The sequence below is a fragment of the Podarcis liolepis genome (assembly GCF_965112155.1).
Source record: "Podarcis liolepis genome assembly, chromosome: 2".
NCBI lineage: Eukaryota > Metazoa > Chordata > Lepidosauria > Squamata > Lacertidae > Podarcis > Podarcis liolepis.
In genome coordinates, this window is record NC_139555.1 from 37586399 (window position 1) to 37604432 (window position 18034).

Genomic DNA, 18034 nt, shown 5'->3' on the forward strand with positions numbered 1-18034 from the left:
ATTCTTCAGATGGGAAGCCACTGCAGAAAAGGCCTGTTCTTGTGTTGCCACCCTCCAGACCTGTTGTGGAGGAGGCACGTGAAGAGGGGCCTCAGAAGATGACCTCAAGGTCCTGGCATGTTCATATGTAGAGAGGCGGTCCTTGAGGTACTGTGGTCCTGAGATGTTTAAGGCTTTATAAGTCAAAACCAGCACTTTGAATTGGGCTTGGAAACTAATTGATAACCAGTGCAGTCGGATCAGGATTGGTGTAATATGCTCAGTATTAAGTACTGCTATTGAAATGAAAGCATCACATATAGGGGGCAAGGAATCCACCACCACACACACACTGTCTAATTCCGCAACAATTAAACAACACTGAAGATCTATGTCTGCTATGCTGTTTTCACCATTTCCCACTGCACTGTTGTGCCTCCAGGAAAAATGGATGAAGCTGGAGAAAGAGCTGTCAAATGCTACCTTTTCTTTTGGGGATGAAGAAAAAGCAACACATTCCTAAGGAATGAGCCAGAGCCAGCTGGCTGACCCTTTGCTATGAAGGAAGGAGAATATGTCCCACAGATCCACACCTCCAGCCTGATTCATGCACAACAGCTAAAATGGACTGTATCAATAGCTTCATAAACCACTCCGCAACACAACTGCTGCTATATTGGCACCAGGGGGAAAGAAACAACATTGACAAGCCAATGTTTCTATAGATGCATCTTATGTTTTGTGAAACAGCATGAGAAAGCATGCGCCACAAAGACAAGCAGCAAAGAAATTGGCAATGTTTCAAACAAAGTGATCAGCAGAGTGAACAGTGAACTGCTTTCTAGAAGGATCTCAAGAGCAGTTGCCAATGGAATAGGGTCTGCTATAGTACGTGGAGGTAGCCTAAAAGCGTTGTACTCAAAATACCTTGGTATTTTGGAAACTCTGCAGAGGAGGAGAGGAAAGAGGGAGAAACAGTCCTTGAAATTTTACTAACATTTTAAGAGGTTGTCATAACTGATTGACGCCACACTCATAACAAGTGGCACTCAGGCTCTGATTTCATTGTTCTAATTGTTGTTATAATCTCTAGTTGAAAGAAAAAAATGTAAGTAAAAATATCCAGGATTGTTGTTTTGCTAAAAACGAGCATCCAAGCTTTGACAGCTTAAAATGTTGCTCAATCAGTCGTTAGTGTGGGAGAACACTCAAGCTTTAGCTAGTTAACACAGGGTATAGCAACATTTAAGAATATTTACTCTGAAGAACACACACAGCACCTAACTCTGTGGAGAATGGAGCTTTTAGTTACCTACCTCTTGGAAAGCATTAGCGCAGACACTTCTAGTTACCAGCTGCCTCATGGAAGAAACATCCAGATTTTAAAACTGGATATGGTGCAATATTTCTCTCTCTAGGTTTCGTGTTTCATAAGTAGGGCCTGTGTAATATATTGATATATCGTCCAGGACCGATATGTGGGAGCAGACCACATTGACAGCTTCACTCAGTGGTATTCACTGGTGAAACCATCACAGCTCCTGAGCCTCTCTGCCTCCAGCGCCCAACACGCTGAGGGAAAAGCAAACTAGCTGGGAGCTGGAGCCCCATGAGGCGCTGGGGTGAAAGTGCCTCAGCTCCCCCAGCATCTTGCTGGCTGAGGCCAATGCAGCTTTTCTCAACATTGTGGTATATCGCCAAACCACAATGTTTGGCTGATGATACACCGCGATGTTGAAAACCCAACATCACCCAGCCCCATTTGTAAGCCACTCAGAGAATTTTATGGAAGAATGGAGTATAAATACCTAAAATAAAAATAAAATGATAAACACAACAACCAACTCTTAGGCAATTGTGCCTCCGTACAACCCCAAGTGCAAAGAACAATGACTCTCTCTCTCTGCGTTGTTGCTGTAAAATTAGACTCACAAGAAAATAAAACCACCCAATAGAATAATATGCATTTGTTCTGCTGAGCACAATAATAATCTGTTCTACTTTGTCAAAAACAGCTTATTTTCAGAGGCTGCCATACTGCATTCTTCTGGTGGTTTTCCATCACTAATGCTTCAATCCTTGGCTCATTCTAGCCCACTATAATATGCGGGGCTGATTAAAGACTTCTCTGTGATAAGCAGATTGAGGGTAGCAGTCTAAAACTGCACCCCTCAGTCCACTGACTCAAGGGTAAGCCTACTAACATAATGGCTCTATTCTGGAATAAGGCAAGGGAATCTGGCTGCATGCACACTAACCCACCTGCAGCATAAAAATGTAGTTTTGCTCAATCTGGAATTGTTCGTGCTCATCCCCAGCATGCTGCTTTCGACCTAGAATGATTCTAGATTCTTATCTGTGCCCTACGCAGCTCCTGTCCCATTTCATGAGATATGGAATCACAGATCTCCAACCTGCTGACCTCCTGAGCTTTGTGGCTCCAGCCTCTCCTTTTGGCAGCTGACTGGCTGTTTTCATTTGCAGTGACAAATGAGTTGTTAAAGGTTTCCTGTTTATCTCCATGGGGTGGCACCAGATGCTGAATGTGTGCTCTTGTGTAGAATATTTCTCCTACCCGCTTCCTTTGGAAGCACTTCCCTGGGAAACTCAACACACACTCCCCCTTGTCGCATAGTCAGCTCCTGACAACAGGGCCGGAAGGCCTGAGCCTGTATGACGCTGGGCTGACCTCAGAGCACTAGCTCATTTGGGTCCCTCATACGCAAGTTGTGAAATGCGTCCATCTGTCCCCAAGACTGGAGAAACTGGTGGCTTCAGTTTTCCTCTCCCATCACTTTACACATCTCGAAATGGGCTGAAGTCAAAAGCATGCAAACCAAGAGGAAAATATTCCTCTCACAGGTCTGCCATCCCATGCCTTCCATAGCAGTCAGTACTAAAAGGAAGGGCAGAGCACACCAGGACAGCAATCTCTCTCCTCACTGTTGCAGTCTGATTTCTCCCCAAAATCCCCCACCCCATTCCAAATAGTAGGTGACTGGATTTGCTAACAAGCCACCTTTTCCAGATAGGGGAAGGCTTCACACCCAAACCAGCATTGCTGCCAGTCACACATTCTCTTGCCTTTGAATCAGAGAACCAGACCCGGAAGTGGCTTCATCAGGGCATCTTGACAAGCCATAAATCCCACTCAGTATCCAGGCCTCCATATATTCCAACAATGTGCCACAAACTCTGCTGGGCTTGTTTCCCTCCTCCCTCCTTTGCAGAAGTGGAGAACTTGGTGGGTGGGAAATTAATTTATCATTTAGCTCAAGCAAGCACCGAAAAAAAAGCCCTGTTCTCCAGCCTCGCAATGTCACATGGTCACTCCAGGAAGCCCTGCTAGGCTGACATCTTGTCTGCAAAGAAACATGGGGCTTTTTATAATATTGTTTGAACTAAGCAAGCAGAGCCCTCAGCCACCTTGTTAATTCCAAGGGTAAGCACAAACCCATCTGCCTCTTCCCTTGAAATTTATTTGATTTGATTATTTTATTTATTTATAGCTAAGTTCTACCTCCTTTTCTGGAAGCAACGTTGCTTTGCCTCTATTTTGAATGGGCAAAATAAAGGTCATCTGAAGGTTTGCCACAGCACTAATATACTCTAACAATCTATGGAATTAATAGTGTATTCCATTTCCTAATTCACACACACACACACACACACACACACACACACACTTCCTTCCTAAGGTGCCCAGACCAAGAGATTCCAGAGTTTCTCAGGACAACCTTTACAGTCTGGAAACATTTCATTCAACCTGTTGTAACTTTAACTCATTCATTCTTGCCCTTCTCTCAAAACACCTTGTAAACTGCTGCTCTCTTTCAGTTCCCACCTTTGGTACCCTTTAAAGATAATCTGCATGCATGCATACACATACACATACACATAAAACCAACAAACAAACAAACAAACAAACAAACAAACCATTGCTTCCTCTAGCCGTAGCTTCAGATCTCCCCTTCTAATGTGTTCTAAATTTACTGGATCCATTATGTCACTCCTAATTGAATAGGCCAGGCTGCTTCATCACCCCCTTCACATTCCCCCCCCCTTCACTCTTCCCTCAGCCCCTGCACATCTGGGGAAGCACCATACTGACTATCCATCTCTTCAGCATCTCCAACAGAAGGCCCCTGGGGAAGGGAGTGGGAAAAGGGCTGTTCATATGGTGATTGTTCAATTAGGGGAAACAAAGGGAGAATTCTGAGCAACTGTGGCTGACTGACCTCTAGGAACAGGCAGACCAGCTAGTTTCCAAAGGAATACAGTATAGCAAAAGACTCAATTTCTGTTGCATTTTCCTGTTGCACTCTCTCAATATTACCTAACCAAGCCTCCCCTACTCTGAAGTAATAGTAAAACTCAACAAGAAGGGTTTAACAAAGAAAGATAACTGGGGTGGGGGGTTTTTTTTTTTTTTTGCAACTTTAAAAATAATATTTTCGGCATAGACAAAGCAACAGGAGGGCAACCCATTTGTTGAGGCGGAAGCTCCCATGGCCCAGAGCTTGCTCTGTCCAACATATGTCATGTTATTTGTGGATTAACAAACAGATACATAACACACACACACACACACACACACACCAGAGCTTAGACAGAAGGTCTAACAAGTGTGGTGGCCACGATGTGGAGTGGGTATGACCTACTTTCAACTGGCAGTGAATCAGCAGAGCAAGATGAAGAGAATACACAAACCCCTAAGAGAGACAGTTACTTTCTGTTGTAAATAGTCATGTGCACACTGCAGTTTTATAGATTTCTCCTCAGAAGCCCGCCCTGCTGAGTTCAAAGGTGACTTAATCCCAACTAAGTGTGTATAGGGAATGGAGCCTTATGTCTCTGTTGAACCCAAGTTGGAAAATGTCAAACCTGCAAATGAATTCCAACTCAGCAGGCTCACGCTGGGATCTTCTTTAGAAAGAGCAATCCAGCTTGTTCAGTTGGAGATGGATGCTGTACTTATATGGGTTCTTCCTTGTTAATGAAATATCTGTTCTAAATTACTATACTGAATCTGGAACTTCGTGTTGAAGACAGCACATGGCACCAGGAGAGAAACACATTATTATGTGAAGGCACAATGGAATATTTGAGGGGACCACATCCTTTATATGTCTCATATGAGGGAGCTGAGGACTGGAAGAGGGAAGAATTTGAGTGCAGCACGGAGCAAGGGACACTGACATATTCTCTTTCATTGCCTACCTTAATGCCACACACCCATTTCCCCCTCTCTTCAAGTCTTCCTTCTCTCCAAGTCTTCTCCAAGTCTCAAGTCTTGAGAGCTAGTGTGGTGTAGTGGTTAAGAGCAGTAGACTCGTAATCTGGTGAACCGGGTTTGATTCCCCGCTCCTCCACACGCAGCTGCTGGGTGACCTTGGGCTAGTCACACTTCTCTGAAGTATCTCAGCCCCACTCACCTCACAGAGTGTTTGTTGTGAGGGAGGAAGGGAAAGGAGAATGTTAGCCACTTTGAGACTCCTTAGGGTAGTGATAAAGCGGGATATCAAAACCAAACCCTTCTTCCTCTTCTTCTTCTTCCAACTTTCTTTCTCCATCACCAGAGCCCTAAAACTGTCTCCCTCTCACACCTTCCTATTTCCCATATTTTCTGTCATTCCTTTAAGTGTCACCTTTATCCCCACCCAATTCCACCTGCTCCTTCCCCAATTCTTCCTCTCTTTTCTCCCCTGTCACCAGAGGACCAGAACTGTCACACACCCCTTTTCTCCCCCATCAAGACCTTAACTCCCACAAGTCATTTACTGCAGTCCCTAACTTTCTCCCTCCTGCCTCCTCCTCTTTTCCCCACCCCTGTCTTTAGAACTTTGGGAAACAGCCAATGAAAACAGCACAATGGCATAGATTAGTGCAAATATAGTATAGAGAAAAAGACCTGCCTGTCATGCTGAGGCATGACAGCACTGTGAAAAGTGAGGAACCTTGATTCATATTATTATTCCCATTTTAATTCCTGCATTTCACATATATAATCTCAATAATCATCTCAGTACGCCTTTAAGGCAGGCAGGCAGGCGTGCTCATTGGGATTTCCCCCCAGACCATAATCTCCTGAATGCAAAATGTACAGGTACTGTTCTTCTCATTTGTTCTGTGCAAAACTAGCTTGCTTCCACCTTTCAGTGTTTTTAGGCAATGAATTCCTAGCAATGAAATCCTAGAAAGCTAGAGTGAAACATTCATTGTTATCTAAGTTCTTGGTTTGTTTTTAAGCCTTTTCTGCTTATCTTCTCTGGTGGGGAAGTGATCACTGTCCCATGGGGGGGTGGGGAGAGGATCAAATTTTAGTGTGGTTGTGACTAGGGAAGTGTGTCAACTCACATTCCTCATTCAAGTCATTGCATGGGGGGGGGAAAGAATTTTCTGAGTTTCTAAACATCTTAAAAAGTACTTTGTAAATGCCACTAAAGTCCACTATTATTATATTGCAGGGAGCAAGACTGTGGCTGAGAAGGTGTGAGTTATGCCAACCCTACAAAGAAGCCCAGTGTTGTGATACACTACCCACACCCTTCCTTAAGCAACATGAGTATGACAACTCTGGAGTGTAGTCCAGTGTTGTTAACCTGGTTTTATTTTATTTCTTTAGGTAAATGCAGTGGGGTGAGGTGCTGTGAAGTTAATTGTAGCAGCAGTGCAATTAGTTACGGGCTACAGGAGGTGAAGGGAGTCGGGGTGGGGATGAGGGTTTCAGTTGCATTGTCCGGATGCCAGGTCTACCTAGCAGGTCAACCCGCTGTGAACCTATGGAGCTGTACAGCTGGAAAGAAGTTTATCAGAGGCCAGCTCTACCCAGGCCTCACCACTGATCAGTCACCAGATCTGCCAGAAATATTCAACCTTCTCAAGACGCTAGTTGTGTGTGTTCATTTATTTGGCATATTTGCTTTGTTGCCCACTTGGGGGAAAAATATTGCTCCAATGTAGGCAGCTTATCTGACTAATTTGGCAAGGTAGGATTTGAACTGAAGTGTTCCAAACTAAATTCCCACCTTCCAGCCCAGTTGTTATCATTTAGAATAAAGTAATTCTCAAACATCAATAGCACTTCAGAGTGGTTGGACGCAATTAAATCATTTGAAATGAATTTCCCCACTTGTTTGTGCACAAAGGCCCCTTTCCGTGGAAGCTCATTAAATACCTGTAATGAATTCTCCCATTACAGATGCAAAGCTTAGGTTAATCTTAGAAACCAAGTTGCACACTCATACAGGATGTTTACTCAGAAACAACCCTCACTGCATGTGTGTGGACTTACTCCCAAGTGTGCACAGGCTTCAAGACTTTAACTGCTGTGCAACGCCAACCACTCTCAAATGCTGAAGGACATGTTATTTGCTGGCAAATCCTCTCCTGTACACAAAGGACTAAAGACACTCCCCCAAGTTTCATACATGCTGGTGCGGGAGATTTTTCTTCCTCTCCATGCCTTCCTTTTTTATTCCCTTTATCATGGAGTAAGCATTTTGTAGCCTGGAGTATCTGCCGCTGCTATTTTGCTATAGGAAGAAGGCAGTTTACATCCTTACTTTACCTTCCTGCTAGTGGAATGCCCTTCAGCCACAGCTTGGAGGCTGGCCTGGTAGTAAACGGCACAAACATCTCTTGGCATGGGGCAATGTGTGCACAATCTCTCTGGAGCTTTTTCAAACTATGAGCTGGCTTAGTTCTTTTCTCTCTTACTTGTTTCAAAGGCTCCTTCAACCAAGAGGCAGGCCAACGCTTATTCCCCACATGGAGAGAGAAAGAGAGGACCCAGAAGCTTTCACTGGCTCTAATTGAAACAGGGATGATCAATACACAAAAGGTTTAATGAGCTTCCTCTTACAAGGCACTCCTACAAACATAGTTCAAACAAGCTTCTTCCTTTTTCGAAAGGCTAATTTATTTCCCATCGCCTGCAGGCTTCAGATCTAGCTTCTTAAGCCATAATACATGTTATTTATAAACTGTATAGGCTGCTTTTGGGGACACAGCACACAGTAAGGCAACTTACATTATGATATACACACACAATACAACAACGCGGGTGGCGCTGTGGGTAAAACCACAGTGCCTAGGACTTGCCGATCGTATGGTCGGCGGTTCGAATCCTGGCGGTGGGGTGAGCTCCCGTCTTTCGGTCCCAGCTCCTGCCCACCTAGCAGTTCGAAAGCACCCTTAAAAGTGCAAGTAGATAAATAGGTACCATTTTATAGCGGGAAGGTAAACGGCGTTCCGTGTGCTGCGCTGGTGCAGGCTCGCCAGAGCAGCGATGTCACACTGGCCACGTGACCCGGAAGTGTCTGTGGACGGCGCCAGTTCCCGGCCTCTAGAGTGAGATGAGCACACAACCCTAGAGTCTGTCAAGACTGGCCCGTACGGGCAGGGGTACCTTTACCTTTAGGCTGCTTTGGGGGACACAGCACACAGTACGGCAACTTACATTATGATATACGCACACAATACAACAACAATCTCCCCTCAGTTCAAGTCCAGTAACTTTGCTACAAAACAACAAGGGTATGATTGTAGAGTGGACTAAAGGAAGGGGATTACAAGGCCAACACCACTCTTGTGTCTCCTCCAAAACGAAACGAAATGCACTAGAGAAATACAACAAGATAATGCTCCGGCAGCCACCACATTTATGCAAATTAAGGATGCCTAAAATATCCTGCAGCTCATCCGGCTTTTCTCATCTGCACAGAACCATCAGTGAACATGGCACCTTACAGAGAAATATAGCAAATAAAGAAAAAGGACAGGTCTCTGCCTCAAGGAGCTTCCAGTCTAGATTGTGAAGTATGAAACAGCTGGGAGGGAATGGAACAATAGAGGGAGATACGATAGGGTAACTGAGGAGGGCGGGAGGATATGAGATGCTACATTGAATCGACACAAGCAAATGATATTACACATGCTTAAGCATCATTTTGCTCGAAGAAAGGGACTGAGATATCGAGCCAACGTTTTCACAATATGAAGTTTGAGAAGGGATTTGAATGAAGAGGGAGAGTTGCCTTCCGTAGTAAAAAAAACACCCCAAAAAACCACAACCTATCCATTCCTGCTAGGAAGAAAAGATTTGGCATGCAAGACTCAGTAACTGCAATCTGTCTCCCCATCAGCTAGGAACAATGGCACAATTAGAATCCCAGCTGCACATATTCAGCCTCTTGTCCCGGCTTGTTATAGGGATAGGAGGAACGGAAAAGAAAGTTGTTATTCCTTCATGGAGGACACAGGAGGTCCCAGTGGGTCCTGCACTAGATCAGGTCATGTTCATCCCAGTCTCAGCTTTGTTAGCATGATAAGATAGGGGAAGCATTTTCCCCTTCCCACTGGGAAAATTAAAGCAAGGATGTCAGTTTCATACACAAGAGAAGTTTTGAGTTTAAGGGAAAGTTGTTTTTAGATTTGATTTGCGGAAGGTGTGCCGGCATATGCAAACCCTCTTCTGGAAGTGACTGCAGAGGGCACCTACCAGGGAATGCAAACAAGCCATGCACCTTGGCACTGCATGGATTAGTGCCCCCCTTCAGAAACCACAGGGCCCATACTGCTCCCTTCACTCCACTCCACAACTGTGAATGGACAAGTTTGCATTTCAGGTCTATTCCCTTCCCTTCCTACATTCCCTTCTCATTCTCAGCTTGCAAAAAAGAAAAAGAAAGGAGCAACTGCAACTCCCTCCCACCCCCACCCCTGTGCACTCCATGTGGTTATCTTGGCAAAACTGCAAAGACTTAAAGGTTAAAGAAGCACATTTTGGGATGGAAAGAAAAGTGTACGGTAGCTGCAAAACAACCTTGCCCCCCCTCCAAGAATAAAACAGGCCTCAACATCCCCACACCCACCTTACCCTGCTGGCCCCATGGCACACAGTAGGCCTCAACACAAAGGCCTGCATACATCGTATTTCATTGCAAAGTTTGCCCAAAGGGAAATGAGTTTTACAAAGGTTGGGTGGTTGCCATTTGATCCATTCCCAAATGAAGCCGCACTGCATGTTATTAAATAAATAACTTCCGACGCCCCTCCTTCAACCAAGAAGGGGCACCAGATAGACCCTTACTATAAAGAAACATCCCAATACACAGAATACTTTGCCCCACAGCAATCCTGCCCCTGTAACTCCCGTACTCTAAAATTCCTTGTCAGAACAGTTTATTCCTTTTCAGAACAGTTTATTTGGAAACCTCTCTGCCTCCGTCCCTCCTCCAACACACATTAAAAACAGGGGGGGATATACAGCCCCATTTTCTGTTTCCTACAACCCACCCCCATAAGTGGCGGAGCCCCAGCAGTACTGATGAACATAGCAAAACCCAGAGGGGGCAGAGAGAGGAAGAAGTTCCCAGAGGAACAGTTAGCAGAGTTTAAAAACCAAGGCATGTACAAGTCCAGCACACCTACCTCTGGGGCTTATGTTCTGCAAAGACAGGAAAACCCAGGCACTCACACTGTGCTTTCTCAAGCCAGATGGCTAGATAATAAGTAGTAAAGGGGAGGATGGGTTTGGGAGGGGGGGTGGATTACAGTGAAGTTTTGTCCCTTCTCTTTAGAGTGCAACGTACACTATGTGGAGAGAGGAAAAACTGGGGGTGGGGTGGGGAAGCCTCAGAGGCAGAAATTAGCACACTCGGCTCCATTGGCCAAATATTTACAAAGAGATAGCTGTGAGGCACAAAGCCCTTTTCTTTCTGCAGCGAAGAAATCTGGTCAAGACATGGAAACTGAATTCCCCTAGTCCCTGGTTCTCGCTAGTTTCAGGGTCCTAGACATGAGGCTCACACGCTTTCTGCACCCTTCTCCTTCCCTCCCCACCCACCCCCAAAAAGCCACGCCACGCCACATCACACCAGGCACCGCTAAACCTGAATGGGAAAGAAGCTTGAATCCTTCCTTCCTCGCAAATCCAATTGCCTTGTCATAAAACAGCCCACAAAACACAAGGATTTCTTTCCTTCCTCCAGCCCACCCTTCCTGCACCCCCCCCCCACCCTGCACAAAGCCAGAATGGCAACGCAACCTGAGGCAGGAAGTGGGGAGGAGAGAGAGAAAGCAACCTATCTGCAGTTGCAGTGCAAAGGGGTAGGAGAAAAAAGTTTGAATTATTTCAAAGAACAAAGGCAGTTTTGAGGAGACTCACCCAAGCAGCTGAAAACTCTCTTATTCTCCTGGCTGTGTTAGCAGAGAAAGACCCGCCCCCTCCAGGGTCACATGGTTCAGAATGCTAGTCAATGATCAAAGGAGCATTGTCATTCTCTGAATAATGAGCATCCCACAGTGCAATGGAGGTAGGCAGAAGCTGGGAGTGGGGGATAATTGCTGCCCAGGGGTGCAGATAGCAAAGACAGAGCGGCTAAAAAGGGGAAAGGTCCAGACCCGGCTGTTTAAAGAAAGAAAACGGCTGGACAAGTTCTCCTGAAGGCAGCACAGTGTCTTCAAGGAGGAGATGAGGCTTTGGTGGTTAAAACTCTCTCATGGCAGACTCAGAAACTAATATCCTGTCTTCAAACATGTTTACTTTAAAAAAGTAAATGTCATTCATTTCAGCGGGGCTTGCAAAAAAAAAAAAAAAGCAGCATGCTTAGGTCTAGGTCTGCAATCCTCTGCACTTTTTTTTCAGGGAGCAAGTCCTGTTGAATTCAAGTAGGCCATTCTACAAAGTAAACATGCACAGATTGAGGCTGTGTATCCTCTCCCACCAAGGGGAATCTGAGCTGGCAAAGACAGCCACAAGCGTACTCACAGCAGAGTCCTGGTAAGGTTCTGCAAGCCTGGTCACAATCCTATGCACACTCATGAAAAGCCCCACTGAACTCCTAATAATAATATATCATTTATACCCCACTCATCCGGCTGGGTTTCCCCAGCCACTCTGGGTTGTTCCCAAACGGATTAAAACATCAAATATTAAAAACTTCCCTAAACAGGGCTCAGTGAAACTTACTTCTGAGTAAGCATGTAGAAGATCAAAAGGCTGCACTTCAAAAGCATGAGTGCTAATTCAAAGCAGAAGATTAATGCCAGTGAAGAGCGCGCCCCCCCAAACCCCAACATACATTTATTCAGTTTTCCACACACACAGCAGCAGCAATGCAAAAAAGCCAGTGAAGAAAAGCAGTTGGGAGCATGGGAATGGAAATGGCAAAGCTAAATCCAAATCCCATCTTAATTAGGCTAATGGTTTAGGGCAAGGTCATTCTCTGGGTAGGTCTACTCCACAGGGTTGTTGTGATGTTAAATTGTTGCCCCAAGGTCTTTGTATAACTAAGCACACATGATCCCTATTGATATCTCCCCCCCCCCACGCCCATTCGAAGGCTGGCCCCCTCACACATAAAGCATGGGTGCTCATTTCTCCCCCTCCCTTGCCAAAGTCCTCCCATCCCAAGACAAAAGTACAGGTATCTCAAAACACAGAATGGGAAAGCAAACAAGGCTTTAATGGGGTAATGTGGAGGGTGAACAAAGAACAAGCCAAATGCTAGCACAAATGGACAAAGTGAAAACAATGAAGATGGAAACTGAACTGGCTGGAGTTCAGGAGACTGAATGACTTCTTATGGGTGAAGCAGTTGGGCGGCAGAGGCATTCTTAACTGGAACACAGGACTGGGTTTCTTGACTGCAGACCTACAGCTGATGAAGGCCTGATCCAGCGCATTAAGTGTGCCTAACCTGACTGATCCCTATGGGACTAAAGGATCAGACTTCTTCCTCAAAACCAGTTGTTTTTTATTTCCCTCACCTTCTTGGGATGCATGTTTTGGACAAAATTATGTGCACATTTAGTTTGGAGTAAATATGGCTGTTAAGGGAACTTTGCCAAGTTGCTAGCTGTTGAGGAAAGCAGCTCTATAAACACGAATGCTTGCTTTAAAATCTGTCTGCCCTTTCAACCAGGTTTTCTGTGCACTGGAATTCTTTTTCCCCTGCCCCACCCACCCCAGAAAAAAAGCCAGGCTTTTATGGTTAGACGAATGGAGTAACATTTGGGAAACAATTATTTTGCTGTTTGCTCTTTATATGCCACTGAGCACAGTAATTGTGGTCGTCTTCTAAAAGAAGGAAGAATCGGGCATTTCAGTCTAGTGGAATGTGTATGTATCAGGAAGAAATATAAAAATAGTAGATCAGTTTTGAGAGAAACATTGGGGGAGGGGCAGTTGCCATCCCCTGCCCAAACAAATGGGACTTCAAAGCTCCCTGTAAGATAGGCTAAATAAATTACAGAGGGTGATGGGATTGTTTTGTGTTGTATTCCTAGAAAGCTACACTGCAGTCTTGGTGCTCTCCAAATGTTGCTGGCTGGGGCAGATGTGAGTTGTAGTCCAACAACTTTAATGAAGGGCACAAGTTTGATGAAAGCTGCTATGCAGGCAAAAGAAGGGATGCTTTGATCAAATGCTGCAGGCAAGAGCTTGGAGACTTGGAGGGGACCTTTCATCATGAAAGCTAGCAAACTCACACCAACACATTTTGGACCTGTGTATATTCTATGGTTAGGGACGCGGGTGGCGCTGTGGGTTAAACCACAGAGCCTAGGACTTGCCAATCAGAAGGTCGGCGATTCGAATCCCCGTGACGGGGTGAGCTCCCGTTGCTCGGTCCCTGCTCCTGCCAACCTAGCAGTTTGAAAGCACATCGAAGGGAAAGTAGATAAATAGGTACCGCTCCAGTGGGAAGGTAAACGGCGTTTCCGTGCACTGCTCTGGTTTGCCAGAAGTGGCTTAGTCATGCTGGCCACACAACCCGGAAGCTGTACGCCAGCTCCCTCGGCCAATAAAGTGAGATGTGCGCCACAACCCCAGAGTCAGCCACAACTGGACCTAATGGTCAGGGGTCCCTTTACATTTATATTCTATGGTTGGTGGTTCCCATCTCAGGTAGGATGCATCCTATGAAGCTTTATTGATGTGAGGCTTTAAAAAATATATTTTATTGCATTGTGATTTTAAATAATTATACTACACTGCCTTCAGGGGAGGGTAGGACAGAAACCTTCTAGGGGAGGGTAGGACAGAAACCATAAGATAAATGAATAACAGGCAGAAATTCAACAGAAGAAGCTTTCTCATCCCATTATCTGATGCAGTGAAAGCCTCACTTCTTGAATTTGTGTCTGCCATGTAGCCATTAAAGAAACAGGGCTCCTGCCTCTGAAAAGGTGACAGCTCTGTTTACACACCTCTCCACAAGCATGTTATTTGGAAATGTGTATCAGTGGAGCATAGTACCAGGCAACTTGTACCAGAACTCGGGGGGGGGGTGTCTACTCTGTCTTTCAAGAAGCTGAAAGGAAAACCAGTTGTGAACAGGCCTGGAGGTAAACTCAAAAGAATTTGCAGACACAGACTAATGGGGCTGGGAAATGTTTCAAAGTTCATCTAATGGTCCATTCTCCTACAACACCAAGGCAAAAAATAATAATAATTAAAAATCCAGGGAGCAGCTATAAGTTGGTGAAATATTGCCTCTATGCAGAAACTTGGTAAGGGGATCAAATGGAATTTTGTTTTTTTAGAGGAAGGGGAAAAAATGGGAGTGTTAACTGATAAATAAGTCAAAGGCTGTTAAGTCAAACTATGAATGTCATTATTCAGTTTAAACAGGAAATTTGCTGCATTTTGACCTGTCATGTTATGCTATGGGCTGAGCTATTCCAGAGACTGCAGCAGCAACAGAAAGATAAGGTTTTGGTTACATTTAAGAGATAGCTACAAAGATAGCAGGCTGCTTTCAAGAACAAGTAACAGGGTTGCTAAACGAGCCTTACATACCCAGTATAGGAAGCACGGAGGGGCCGTAAGTCAGCAACAGAGTACATGCCTTACATGCAAAAGGTCCCCAGTTCAATCCAAAGTATCTCCAAGCCCCACCTTGCCTGAGACCCTGCCTGGAGAATTACTGCCAGTCAAAAGGATCTAAATCCTATGAACCAACTCCTGGCTCAGATTCGCACATAATTCTCTTGATGTCCATATCGCTCCATATGAGAGCCTGATGACAGTGTATAAAAACAGTACTAGCATTACTAATAACACCTTTTCACAACTTTTGCAAACAAAATCCAAGTGATGCAATGCATCAGCCAGGAGGGCTATTGTTTACTAAGCTTGGAGATTCAGGTACAGTACATCATGTTTCTCTAGCTTGCTTATATACTGTATTTTCCAAAATAAATTGAATGAATAAGAATAAATTGGAACACATAAAAACAAAGGAGGATACAAATTCCCACCTATTACAGGCACCAACAGAGCAATCCTTTACTCACAGTACATTGGGACTGGAGACTTGCCTGCTTCCCATCCACCACACCACCCTGTTTCAACTTCTCCAGTTGAATGACTGTTTGTTGTGTCTTCTGTCCTAATATCTGGGGAATTCCACCAATATTTTCTCTCTCTCTCTCTCTCTCTCTCTCTCTCTCTCTCTCTCTCTCTCTCATAGTGGTGATGTACCTGGCATTCCCCTTCCTGCTTACTCATAGATCTTTCGTTCAGGTACTGTAAGAATACCAATCATTTCCCATCCACCCCCATGCCTCACTCTGAGTTTCTTTAAAGGATTCACATGAGATTTGTTGTCAGAAGTGTTTTGAAAATACAGGTACACAATGCTTGCTGGATTCACTCTTTCTGTATGCCTGCTGACACCTTCAGTCAGATGTCAAATGTTGGTGATGCAAGGTGCATGCTGATTTCACCCCTGCAACGTTTGCTCTTAAAATATAGCCACAATAGGTGCTTCCTATTAAATATTAAATATAATCATCAGAACTCAGAAGCCTTTCAAAATTTGGTGTAAACTGTGTACATTCCACTGCTAAGGAGGTGGATTTTTTTTATTTTTAATATGCATTATTTCCGTTAACAACTTTAAGAGTTTCAAATCTGAATGAAGAACTGTTGAGCAAATATCCACAAGTTCCATTGACTTCTTGATTTGTCATTTTCTTCTGAAACATGATCTTTTGGGTTCCCTATTTCATACAGTTCTTCAGAAGCACTACCTGGGACTCACGTTACAGAACTGCGAGGTGAATTTTTTATATATATAGAATATGGGTGTAAAAAGATGCACCCCATAGTGGCAAGTGCTTCCCACTGTATAATGTGTGCAGCAGCCCTCCATAAGACCCATATATAACACTGTGGAAAGAAATGTTGCTGTGTTTGCCATCTAGTTCTGGAGAACTCAAAAGTCTCTGCACGCTGCTTTGGCTGGCCTAAAAAGGGTACTGCCCTAATTCGGAGCCAGTGTGGTATAGTGGGCAAAATGCTGGCCAAGGATCTGGGAGACTGGGTTCAAATCCACACACAGCTATGAAGCTCACTTAGGTGAACTTGGGCCAGTCACCTTCTCTCAACCTAAGCTACCTCGCAGGGTTGTTGTGAAGACAATACAGGGAGTTGTGCAGCCATAGGTGGCACCTTGAGCTCCTTACAGGAAAGGCGGAATAGTGACACAATAATCAATAGATTTCAGAAATATAGGGTCTTTCTGAAGTGGAGGATCTGGCCTTATCTCCCCCAACCACCATAGCCCAAATCTGAAAGGTGTGGGGGGCATCAGGTGCCCCAATGTTACCTGCACCATTTGAAATTATACTGTAGTGCTTTGAAGCTGCTACTGTCAGCTGACAATCAAAGTGTCAACATGCTGCCTATGGCTCCCTGCAGGCATGGATGGTCATCTGATCACCTCTGCCAGCAGAGATCTGTGCACAACATTATGGGAGCCCTAACAATCAGTTGACCACCAGGGCCTGAGAAGAGCAATGTCTATGTCTATGCAGAGCAATGTCTATGCAGAGGGCTCTGTAGGCAACCCCAAGCAGCTGGTCAATGGTGCCTTCAAACCCCATTTTGGTCCAGCCATGACTTTACCTTTCCAGCACCTGACATATATGGCATCATGGTGGGCAGGGCTTGGCCAAAATAGCCTCACTGGCCTAAAGTGGAGTTCTAATACACATAAATACACACTACTGCTTCGGTGCTATCTCATGCATGGCTGTGTGTTGTGTGCCTATTAACTCTATCCAAGACAGGGTGTCGTGTCCCATTTCACCACTTGAGGTGAAACAGGAAGTGCTGCTTTGCCCTGCTACTGCTCCCACCACCTACCTGCTCCTGCTGCTGCCACCACATGCCCTGCCACATCTGATGTGGGAGAAGGAGCAGCACCACCCTTGGCACTGATTTTGGGAGAGATTGCACCCAAAATGGATGTGATTTTGCCTAAAATCAGTGCCAATGGCAGTGGCACTTCTCTGCTGCTGGTGGAGGTGGCAGGGCAGGCAGGGCACCCATGGGCATGCCCTGCCTGCCCTGCCGCCTGAAGCAGGGGCCTCAGCCTGCCTAATGGCTGAGCCAGCTCTGATCCAAGAGCGGATATTGTCTGTACAAAATGGTATCTGAACTGTATCTAGTGGGCAACCAGCCAATAACAGCTCAGTGGGGGACTAATATGAACAGCTTGGGGGGGGGGAGGTCTGTTTGGTGATTATGTTGCAGCTAGTCAGCTCAGCTAGGCAGTGTGGGAAGAGTGACTTGTCGGGAGTGACTTAAGAGTGCCAGGCACTCTGCTGTGCATAATTATGCTCCAAGGTCTGAGCTGGGATTGCTTGATATGTTTGCATTTCCCATAGATGTATAGAATCATTAGGATCGTTCGCTCTGACTAGCCTTCCTGTTTGCTTCTGCAACAGGTTTATTCCTCAGCTTGCCCCATTACTGCTTCCTGTTTCTCACTCCTACACCCATCTCGAATGCTCAGTCCCTGCTTTCTCTCCCCATGTCCATCTGATGCTCTGCAGAGCCACAATGGCCACCCAGTAAGCAGCCATCCTATGTTCAGTCATTCCTTCCCAACTCTTGCCACCACCACCCTTCCTGTAGTAGTGGAAGAAAACAGTGGGTCAAATATGAAATGCAACATTCCTCTAAAGGTGTCACAGCATTTTAATTCAAATTTAATTGAGATTTCTTTGATGAATAGAGCAGGTTGGTGGGGATAGTAGA

At 45.1% G+C, this 18034-nt stretch overlaps 1 protein-coding gene across 7 annotated transcripts in view; it reads right to left on the minus strand.

Annotated features, from left to right (window-relative positions):
- Positions 1-18034, minus strand: part of SEPTIN9 (septin 9) — a 217685-nt gene that overhangs the window by 45904 nt on the left and 153747 nt on the right. The window contains exon 1 of one of the 7 annotated variants that reach the window (XM_083487587.1): positions 11150-11293. The exons of the other annotated variants lie outside the window; for them this stretch is intronic. The gene's annotated coding sequence lies outside the window, so the exon portion shown is untranslated. Of the gene's footprint in view, positions 1-11149; positions 11294-18034 lie in introns of those variants that run through there. 7 annotated transcript variants of the gene reach the window in all.